Source organism: Adelges cooleyi, unplaced genomic scaffold (genome assembly GCF_023614345.1).
Source record: "Adelges cooleyi isolate 19-005CV unplaced genomic scaffold, UGA_ACOO_1.1 ACOO_flye_CR_arks_rails_tigmint_CR_PRNA_108, whole genome shotgun sequence".
Lineage (NCBI taxonomy): Eukaryota > Metazoa > Arthropoda > Insecta > Hemiptera > Adelgidae > Adelges > Adelges cooleyi.
The window spans coordinates 14,265,230-14,277,771 of NW_026095761.1; the positions used below are offsets into that span (position 1 = coordinate 14,265,230).

At 29.3% G+C, this 12,542-nt stretch overlaps 1 protein-coding gene across 3 annotated transcripts in view; it reads right to left on the minus strand.

The window, feature by feature from the left end:
* Positions 1-12,542, minus strand: part of LOC126846442 (uncharacterized) — a 61,962-nt gene that overhangs the window by 23,087 nt on the left and 26,333 nt on the right. The window contains exon 2 of one of the 3 annotated variants that reach the window (XM_050585856.1): positions 12,007-12,050. The exons of the other annotated variants lie outside the window; for them this stretch is intronic. The gene's annotated coding sequence lies outside the window, so the exon portion shown is untranslated. The remainder of the gene's footprint in view (positions 1-12,006; positions 12,051-12,542) is intronic. 3 annotated transcript variants of the gene reach the window in all.

Consider the following 12,542-nt stretch of genomic DNA (forward strand, 5'->3'; position numbering starts at 1 on the left):
CCAAACCGTGTGTGTTTCAGCGGTGTTCCAATATTGGAGAAGTAACAGCAATACAAATAATAATGGCAATATAATAACAATAACAATGATAATAATCTGTGTAAAAACGATGGCTAGAGAAGAGAAAGAGAGAAGGAATCGACAATACATTCATACGAGCACTCTATTTACAGATATAATACAATGATGATAATGTGTCATAAATGGACATCATCGGTTCGTTACGCCTTATAACTGTATAAGTATGTATGTAGGTGTGTATCATCGCCACTGTGATGACATCTTTTTTTTTTTTGCATTCCTTAGATGAAATATTTTCTATTTTTTTTTTTTACATTTGTTTTTATACGTTTATCCTTGCTGAAATATAAGTATTCTGTATTGTGTGAAGAAAAATGTTTTCGTTATTGTCTCTTTTTTGTTTTGAAGATTTTTTATCACGTACGAATTTCATGGAAAAAAATGCGTGACACGCGACAGACGGATCCGTTTAGATATTTTACTCGTTTAACGATTTTAATTTTTATATTTTTTTTAATATTAGTTATTATTTTATTGTAGAATCTCGAAAGGGGCCAATACTTTTCTAAAAATCCATTAACTTATTAATATAGACACAAATAAAAAAAAATAGCAAAATATATATACGAAGAAAGGGAACGACAAACATGGTCAAGGCCAGTGGAAGTTATTCAATTTAGAAACTAAAAGTGAGCGCTAAAGACTTTACCAGAAAATAAAAGCATGTATCTATTTCTATTGACATTCATGTTTAAATATAGGTGTACTGTAAACCCTGGAAATATTTTCTTACTTTCTCAGCAGCCGAATATTGCTCACCATATTTTGGCAATAAAACGCACATACGAACAAAGTTGATACCAAACTCAACTCTGCTTTCAGAATTATAACTGGAGCGGTTAATTCCACTCCCCCCCCCCAATAGCTTCGAGTACACCCACACCCATGGCATTCTTTTTGACAAGAGATGGATCAAATGTACTATGAACACTCTGCTCCCAATACACTAAGACGGAACACCTAAAGATGGTCTTAATCAAAGACTAAAATCTCGAAAGCCTACTTAAAAAGTTGTCCGAAAACCCATAACGGAAAAATCGACGTAGACAAATAGGTTAGCTATCCATATATTCAAAATTTCCTGCTTTGAGCTGCCTAGGAAGGACTGGGTAACACTAAAAATAAACTCATAATATTACAATTGTTAATCTTGAATCAGGATCACAGAAATTTAGTTTCGTTGGTCCTAGCTAGAAAAAATTTATCATGCATATAATATTTTATTAATTTAATGCTGTGGTATTATGGTTTTATATTCAAACCCTTTTTATGTATTTACAACAATATAAATCATATTTTATTTTTTCTATAAAACTAATTATTATTAGAGTACAAAGAAAAACGAAAGTAATCACCGAAGCTTACTCGGTTGAATGAGTTCGTACAAATAATAAAAAGGTTTTAAAAAACCATTAACAGTTAACATGTAACTAATTACCATGAAAAAACATATACTACTACTTTGTTAATCTTCTTACTAGTATTCATAGCTGCTATTGTTATGTAGGCAAAGTAGTCATTTATTATATTTTTTTTAGTAATGTGAGTTATTTATTTGTTTATCCAATCTATGCGATGGAGATAAAAAGTTTGGCTATGAGTAAATATTTATGGACTATAGTTAATAAACAAAATATATACTTTATTGTTGGACCATTTTTTCGTTGTGAAAATTTAATTTTTTGATCTTTCAATTGAATTATTGAATTAAATGTAAGTCAATAAGTCAGAATTATTTTGTTTATTTTTATTTCCCATTAAACTAACTTTGCCAAATTTTATAAACAGTTTACAGCACAAAATTCAAATAGATATGAATTATCCATATTTCAACTCCAACAGTCGTTCAACAGCTGAAAACCACAACATTGCAACAATCCGTGTGTGCCCATGGTCGAGTGAACGCTTGAGGTTTAACATTAACCTATGAACAAATAGAACTGAAGTCCTCGACGATACTTAATTATTGACAAAACTTAACATTGACATTTTTTTACTTCAATAATAATTAGTTAAGAGTTTAAAAAAATATATTACAATTTTTAGCTGTGGGCGTATATATTTTGTTTGCTAATTGTAACATGAGAGTTGTACTATGACTGTTTTGAAATTTCATTATTTTTTATTTAAAAACTAGTTTGAATTTTTGACTACACAAACTAAGATTACTTTTATAAATATTAAACGACCAACGGAATAGGCAACGAACGATTTCAGAGTAGTTCGGATAATCATTCATTAATGCTTTTCTATAGGCAAACCCGGCACACGATTTTACATTTTGTACTTGGGCTTAATGTTTAGTATTTCATTTTTCAGTAAGGTAACACAACACAATGTAATTCTGTATATTATTGTTTTCACTTTTAAAGACAAGTAATATCGTTGACATAGAACTCGCTCCAGGTTACACAATAGTTGCATTGTGTTTTTAGTACATACTTATGTAGATGTATATTATATTATATATTATACAAATATTTTTTATATAATTTAGTATTTACAATATAATATATAAAATAAGGTTCGATGGTTTTAAATAAGGTTATGACAACAACTCGTGGGTGGATTTATGCAATCTAGTTTACCGCAAACGCCATGCAATGATAATATTATACTTACATTTTCCCAGGAAAAGAGTGATATTTCATATTCGAAATTTGACAGTCGTGGCCTACACGTCTTGTAAGTGCTTCTTTTAAAATCAATAAACAAACCAAAGTTTTGCTCGAGAACGACTTATCTTTAATGTAATATTATTCGCTAGACCCACGCGTTTAACACATTTTTATATTCTCTATAGGAATCATTAGTAGGCATGTGTTGTAGGCGTAACAGATATCTCAGACAAATAAAATACAGTACCTACTCGTGTAACGTATCAGACCGACCTACAGACTACCTGTCGCTTATAATGATTTTATTTATTGTAATATTATGTTATGTTGTGTACACTGAAATTTGAATAACAGTTATCTTAATAAACACATAGACAAATAGGTATAAACAATCTAGACTCGACTACAACCACACACAGTAAGCGTACATACCTATACGTGAAACTTTATTTTGAGCGTACAATATTATTATTCATATCGATATCTTGTGTAATATACATTTTAATGGTTATCATCAACAAAGGCACTGAATTCCAAAAATTCATAATTTATGATATTTGATTTGGAAATATTTTTTAGTATACCACCTACAATAAAAAATAACCAAAACACTAATACCGCCCAAATTTTATGTATGACATTTATGACCATTATAAAACATTATAGTTTCGGTGCATCTAGTAAACATGTTGAGTTTTTAAATATTATTTAAATCCCATAATAATATATTTAAAAAGTATACTATCACAAAGTCGATTAATATTGTCACAATAGTATGTTTGCATCATCTTTTTAAAAACAATCGAGTATATAATTTTCAAAACCTCAACAAACATTTTCAAAAATGTTTAATAATTATGGAAGTAGGAGTTGAAATTATTTGTTCAATATAAAATCAATAATGATTTATAAAAAAATGTCTATAGAAAAAATAATGTGCGACGTACGACAAACGTACCTACATCTTATATAGGCAATTGTATTATATCTGTTCTATTAGATATAAGATTCTAGTGAAAATAGGATGTATATAGTTTCAGCGAGATAGTTGGAGAATTTCACATAAAGAATTTAAATCATATATATATATATATATATATATATATATATAATATTAGATTCATTAGATTGAAATTATTGTTACACCGGATCGTTGGGTAATTGGCTTACAAAATTATATTTTATTAAGACTCTGCTTCGAATTTAGATTGGAATACAATCTATATATATTTATATATAAACATAACACATAGGCAATGCAATCATTTCGATTGGCTATAGATCAGTAAGAGTAAATCGAATATGTGAATATCACACATTGGTTTTATTAGTATAATATTATTATCAGCTTTCTAAAAAAAAAAAAACCTTTTAACTGTCCACGCTAAGCTAATATTATTTTTTAATGTTTGCGTTGCATCTAATGCACCGTGCCAGGACGCAGATAAGTGAATGAGAGCGTAATAGCGTAATATTATGTTATTATTATTATTATTGTATTTGATTTCAATGATTTCGATTGTGGCAGAGGCGTTAATTTGTTCGATTCGACCGTACCTATTGTACAGGCTATCCCACACTTTTACCCAGCCATTTATCTATATAATATACATATATATAATAACACCATGGTCGACTTAAGTAATACAGTGCTATTAGGAGCGTTATTAGAACGAAGAGGGCCATAATGATTGACTGCGAGCAGTCGTTATTATATATTGGTGTCGTTGTGTCGGACTATCAATTTTAGGTTTTAAAAGACAATTTCCCCAGGGTTTATATTTTGAAAATAATTTTTCCAAGATTTTCGCCCAATTCTTGAGTGTGATTGCGATCATCCGTGGTAAATTATTCAGGAGAGCCAATACTAACTTTTTACTAACTAACTTAATATGAGTGCCAATTTGAAAACTTCATAACTTTTGAACGGATCAATATATCATTGTGATTGAGACACCGTTGTAATTGTAATCAGCAGCTAATCGACTGTGTAAAAATGCAAAAACCCGATTTTGAAAAATGGACGATGAAGATTATTATTTATATTCTTTTCAGTTGTACTCCTTTGTAGCATACAACAAAATGGATCAAACAAAATTGTATAAACACAATATATATTTTAATAGGGCATTATTATTATAGTGTAATTGTACAAGTATTAAAATTGCATTGGCCGAACCGATAAAGAGAGGGAGAGAGAGAGAGAGAAATCGTGAACAATCTGCTAGCCAGCAAGTCAAGTATACAATACTTATATGCGCATATCAAGTGTGATAATGCTCCGGACTAAGATGTATAATAATAATAGTAATATAATATAATAGGGATTTTGCTGGAGCATTCTGTAACAACTGCAGCCGAGATACAGTTAAGCCATTAAAAGCGATTAACTCGCACGCGGCAAAAACATAACGGGAACGACCTGTTCCGGGCCGGACACAAATACCTTTTTTTCCTCTTATAAGTTCAATATATTATATATAATAGAACCAATGTAACGTGTTACATATGATTATTACTATTACAACGGTAGGACCTTACGGTAAGTATAAGCACAACAGTTAGACACAACAGCTATCCAACGACAGATACCTATTGTACTGTAACTATCGACGGTATGCGGAAACTGTGTAATAATTAACGTCCGAGTCAAATCCTTATTTCCAATGTTGACTTAAGTAGCTCATTGAAAAAAAATATACTAATGCGTCGGTCGAACAGTAATTTATACTTATTACAAGCCAAGGCGGTATGACTAGTAATCGTATTTAGTGATGGTCATAATACAGTCTCAAAACACTGATGTTTAAATTAACATTGTTAGATTGATCATTATTAACAAATTTCTCGCTAAAACAATATAACCTAAAAATGAAAGTGCATTAACACGAAGATTTTTGTATTCCAAGCCCGTTAAAATTTACTTTAACTGTACATAGGTACATGCATTTGTTTAAAATATTCACAGAGTTGATCATCATCAAAATAGAAATGTATTTAAATAAGTAGGTGATAATAAGAATTTAATCATTATCGGCTAGTTTTTTTCAAGAAAATATAAAAAATCACTTTATTTTACTAAAATAAATAATTAAAAACCATTTTAGTAGATTTTGATTGCATCACATTTTTTTTACTTTAAAATTAAAATTAAATTTATTTAACCAACCGTGTTCATTGTCAACAAAAAATCATAAAAGTTTTGTTATGATTTGAAAAATCAACAGTGATATTTAACTTATAGACCACCAAGCTTGAGTTGTACATTATTTTCCATGAATATCGTTTTTTACATTCCATTTTTTTATATATTTTCTTTTACACCCGCATGGTGTAGATGGATAATGCACGGACTAAATAAGCGCACTTGACCGCAAAACGTTAAAAATAATTGACGGCTATTGTGTGCGGTGTATGTGTTGGATTGCGGCAAGTCGAAAAAATCCTTGAAAAATTATTTTTTTAAACATTCAATATTATATACCCACGGTAAAGATGTTAAAAACTAAATATCGTTTCCTTATAAGGATAGTTGGAGGGCATTATTGTTGACAGTTCATTATAAAAGTCAAACAAAATGAGTTCATATAATTCAGCGGCGTTATATTGAGTAATCGCTTTGGAACATATTATATTATTATTGTATGTACTGTATTGTAAAATCTGTCGGCCATTAAAAACGAAGAAATATTTCAATGGAAACACTAAGAGAACTTTTTAAAAAACTGTAAATAGACAGCTCTGTCATTGTGTTTCTTATAATAATTAATTTTAAATATATTAATTGATTCGTCATAATTATTATTGCGTGATTTGACTGGTTGAAAAAACTGAAAACTGTGATAATGATATTTCTGAGTGTTTTAGTTGGTAAAAATAATATTTTGTTAAATTAAAATATAAATATTTTAAAATGTAAATGTAAGCTATAACTGATCAACGATAAAAACGTATATAATTACTAACAAACGACACCAGCCATTTCACTTGTATAAAATCAAAACACAATATTTTGATCTTGGCGTTTGTATCTATAAAATTATACAAATAAAAAATGTAAGATACCTACTTAATCATTTTTTTTTTCGATGACCTATATGAAACGAATTATACGTTGAAACGTATACTATAATACATATGTATTTTATATTAATCGCTCTTCAAATATTATAGTGATGGATTTTCGTACCTTTTATGGTTCTTTGATATGTGTACATTGTAAGCAACAATAAAAAAAGTAAGGATTACTGAGCCATTTAGTTACATAATACACATGACACCATACGATTTTTTTTTTTAATGAAATCGGTTGGTGGTTATAACTAGACAAGTCCACTTTAAGTAAAATTACATTTTTAACTGTTATGGCTTCAGAAAAAGAATTTGAGCTTAAATCATATTATGTATTATGAATGTTGTTTAGAGAGCCCAGACGGTGAATGTGAGTATAACTTTAGCAAGAATTGCAAAGAAACTTATGCTGCAAGCCAACTTGCTTAAGTCAATATCAGCTATCAAGTATCGATTACTAAGATCAAACATGCAAATAAAATTTTATTTGTTTGCTAGAACAAGTTTATAATTAAAACCTAACATTAGAGATAGTGTATAAAATTTAAATACATATATATATATATTTCAAATTAAGTGCACTCAATCTTGTGTACCTAACTAATACGAGTAATTTGAAATAATTTAATTTCTCACTGATCTGTTTATGATAAATTTTAATCTATGGTTAATTTAAGATACACATGCTTGTGCAGTATTAATTAATACATTATCTTGAGCTATATAAACATGATCTAGATTGTGGCTTGATAATTATACATGATAAATATAATATGAATTAATAAATTTAACCGAACTTGTCGTATATTAAGTAGGTTAATGAAAAAAATTAATTGGAATATTTTGATTTTATCACCAATTATTTAAAAATTTCGTTAAATGTAAGCAACACGTTCTTTGAATAGTCAAATTTTCGAATGACCGAATCTCTTGAATGTCTCTAATTGTTAAATAAATAACATTATGCTAAAAAAAAAAAATCGTTTTTTTGTATATTACGTCTTGTTCACCTTGCTAGTGTTGCGACTTGCGGTCAGCGGGGGTATTTGACTGGTAATTATAATAATAACCGTGCTCGGTACAAAAAATAAATATGATTATGTTTTCAACAAACAAAGACCATAAATCACGTTATTATTATTTTGCATATTATATTATATAGCTACGTTTTTTAGAAAAATTATTATTAAGCACATTTTATAACCGCTGACGGATAGATGTTAACAGCAAAAGACATTTTGTTAGTTTATGGCTGTATTTACACCATCCCCAGGGGGATAATGAAATGCTCGCCAACATAGTAAAAAATTGGCTCTCTCAATACTTATTTTAAAATACTTAAGTTTTGCTTTGCTAGTGTATTGTATTTCAGCAAAATAATCGATTATATGTATCTAGTGCTTGTCAAAAAAAAAAAAAAAATAGCTTAGGTTGTTAAAAACCAAGGTAGATGACCCTAAAATACTATAGTTGGGAGCTGGGAAGTATTTATTAGACTGTTTACATTACTCTACAATATGAATCGGAAATCTCTCCAATCATTTATAACAAATAAAGAAGATACTGAACGCGAAACGTTTATGCAGCATTATTGTACATAATATCGCATATCAATACATTAACAAATTATGAGAAGACCAAAATGACAAAGAAAGACAAGTGAAATTTAAATGTGGTATGTTTTTAAGGGAAAACATTTTGACGATACGTATAGATATGCATTTCTCCTAATTTTATTGAAAACAACATTATACCATATTATATTATGTATTATGTTTAATCTACGAAACAGTGTAGGTACGGTAATTTACATTCTCATATCATATTTTTTTTGTATTGAAGTAGGTACAACATTCCATTTCAACTTTGTTTTATACTGAACTACATGTAATTTGTATAGTATAAATTTATCAACATTCAATAATAAGATACCTATTCATTAAAGAAAAAATATATTATTAATTTAACTAAAATATTCTAATCCGAGTATAGAACCGTGTAAGATTAGCGTATTTTGATATTTAATGTTTCTGTGATTTTTAGGGAAAATAACCATATTGAAAAAATCATTGAAAAGTTATTGTCGGAAATATCAAAATATAGTTTAAACTCAATAAGATGACTCGTAACATTAAAAATTAAAAAAAAAATTTCCATTATTTTAGGTATTTATTACATTGTATAAATAGAAAATATTAGCTTATAAAATGATAACAAAGTTAAAATTTATATTAAAAATAATTAAATAGTTTAGTGACCGTAGACACATCAAATTTAAATCTTAGGAATGGGTCGTACAATTAATTTAAACAAACTGATGGCGTGACATATTGCAAAAATGTGTGGAATATAAGTGTATTTTTGAGGAGAAATTGAGTTATGCAAAGAAATATACATATATCTATTAATAGATAATAGCATTCTACATACTTTGTACAAGTGTTAGAAATGAAATATACCTAGTAATGAACATAGCAGTTTATATAATGAAATAAAGAGTTATTGATTCATTGACTCGGACACGATTTCCACGAGAACGCTAGTTCTCATGAATTGCATTTTTATTTTTTGCTAAAATATAGAAAAATAATATAGCGTTGCCATTCGAAGTTAATGGCGAATGGAACTGAACAGTCTGTGGAAGTCGTGCGGTCTTGGGATTATTAAAAATTCCCACACAAAGTCCCCGTCGCATCAGCGCTGTTCGTGCAACCATCGCGTCCAGTGTCGTCATGACGGTGGTCTGCGGGTTGTTGTAAAAAGTGCAAGTACCATTATTGGATCCAGGTTATGTGCTTTTATTGTGGTGTTTCCGAAGGCTCGTTTTAGTTTAAAAACAACCGTTACGAGCTTAAGAAAATAATAAAATACTAAAACGAGTATGAAATGCTCCCGGAACCATTACAAAAGTAGGCGCGTTCTAATGTACATAAAAAATCAATTTATTTTTGCTCGACTATTGTTTCAGAAAATAAAGAAGCAGACGAAGAAGACCATTATAATAATAATAATAATAATAATAATAGTAATGCTATATTATACAATGTGCACGGGTCACGACGTTTTGTCTGTGTGTGTGCGGTAGCGAGTCCGGTAATTATAAACTAACTGTAGTGGAACCACCAGGAGTTAAACCAAGGCGACCGGCAAAACCGTGACTGCCGTAAAATAGTATTGGGATGTAGTGCAGCTACGTATTATATACACTGTTGAGAAGATGAGATTAAAAGTAGCAAAGAAGAAGAAAAATCTTCATTGCCAACAATGTGCGGGTGTGTACCCAACGCGGCCCCGATGATCGGTCAGCGGATAAGGTTAAAGTCTTGTACAAATAGGAACATCGTGATGATAATATAGTAACTATATATATATATTTATAAAAAATATATACTATAATAATATGTAATTGGTAATCGATGGTCGTTTACTATACAGAGACTATTCGTGTTTAGACAAAGAATAACAAAAAAAAACACTTGTTGTAGCTTAGTCAGACTTTGTAAACCATCAGCCGAGATACCGATTACCGCGCATATTCCCAGATAGAAGTAGATATAATAAGGATTTAGATTACTCTGATACTTTATAAACCGATAGTGTTGTATAATGTAGATAAATATATAATTTGTTTCCGGAGGAACCGCCCATACGAATGGGTTAATGCGATTGTCGTCTTCCGTGAATAACCATTGACTATAATAAATGATCAAAGACTCTCTATAGTAATTCGCTGTATTAAGATCCCCCGAAAATACGGACGTGCCAAAAATTGACCGCATAAAGCAAAATAATCCCTAAGGAATATAATAATATTATAAGTATAGTAATACATCCCACCAACACATAGTATGTATTAAAATATATTATAAGATTGGGAAATTCTATAGATTTATTTTGAGGCATATTTCAGCGCGGTGGCAGGTTTGTGGCCTAATTTTTTCGGTAATGTAAAAACAAATTGTATGGATTTCTTCAATATTGGCCAAATACGAATAGTTTAAATTCTCAAAGGAAAAAAATAAATATTAGAAATTGTTGTAATAGAACTTTAATATAAGACAATTTTATTGGGAATTATTTTCCGTGAATTAATATCAGTGAATATGATTTCTCAGCTATATCACTACGCAGATTATACTATAGATAATAAAGATGGGCCTTCGATATCCGTATTTTCACAAACGACATAATCTACTATTTTTAAGTCTTTAAATTTGTTCAATACTAAAAAAGACTGTTTAAATAGAAATAGTATACGAAACAAATATGGTTTAAAAGTAATACTGAAAAAATAAACTATTAAAATTAAAATAAATTAGACATAGAGTTTTTTTGAAAGATCAAGTTTCGCTGTTAATTTCGGTGCAACCCAAACGGCTCCCATCCATTGTTTGTTTTTTTCCAAACGACTCCCATCTAAAAATGTTTCACGAGTAGGTAAATTCCCAAACGGCTCCGGTATTCGGTACTAGGCGTATATTTCTCGTAACAAAATAAGTACAGATGCGACGCAGAAAACATTCATGTCATATCTTACTTTTAAGTTCTATTGAATGTGATGACACCACTTTTACCAAAGACCATTTTCCATTGTACATTTTTTCCCAATGACCAGCTTCTTATCAAGTCTCTTTAACTTTTCAAAAAAACTTAAACTTAATTTTAAACCTGTGACCTCCTCCTAGACTGTAGCCTACAAACCTAGGATATTTTTAGTTAGCGGAGCGAAGCGACGGTGCCGAGCGAGCGAGTGCCAAAACACTCGGAGACCTGCCGTCTTTATCAGTTATCAATATGAATTTCGAATTTGGTAAAAATGGTAGCAACCCCTATTGAATCTGTTAAAATTATTGAAAATAATGATAGAAAATGTTTCGTTTTCTTTCCATAAAAAACTCGCCGACTAGAAGGAATTTGTGTTGTTAAAAACAGGAGCGGTTTGGGAATTTACCTTTTTGTAAAACGGGAGCCAAATGGGCTACGTCCATTAATTTTTTTTTTTTAAATAACTTTTATTATTTGTTTTAAATAATACACGTTTCTGTTCTACAACTTTTATGTATTCCTAAACTTAAGCTCTATTTCGAAGCTTGGTTTTACAATTATTGGAATGATGGGTTTTTTATATCGACCATATCACACTTTATATTATTAAGCTTAAAAAAAAAAAAAATATATATATATATATATTATACTTTCTATTATTTTTTTTGTGCAAAGAAAATTGCATACTTACGTATTACAGTAATTCGCAAACTTTTGTAAGTAATTAGCACTTACCTAAAACAAAAAATGATAATAATTACAAACTATGTTAAAATGAGCAGGTATATCTTGCATATTAAATTATTATTATACAATAGTATAGAAGTAGAATTTGTTAGTAACGTATTACTATTGGTTGATACTTGAACATTTAGATCTGTATCAATTCTCACTGCTCTGTTTATAATATACTTGTTTAGAATATGAATATTTTATTTAAACTTTGCCTAAAAGACTGAACGCGTTTGTAACAGTTTTCTAAGTGTGCTAGCTAAAAATGTTAATATTTACGAAATTAAAAAAAAAAAATTAATATAGGTTTATGTAAATAACTTCGAATGTTTTATAACTGTTACAGAGAGTACAAATCTTAAGTGTAACTAAACGTACTGTAATCATATTGTTCAAACATTGTGATAAAAATATAAATCCCAAAATTATTAGATTTTATTAATTTATTCAAAACCGATTTGCTGGAAAATCCAACATGTGAGTTTTACAAAAACT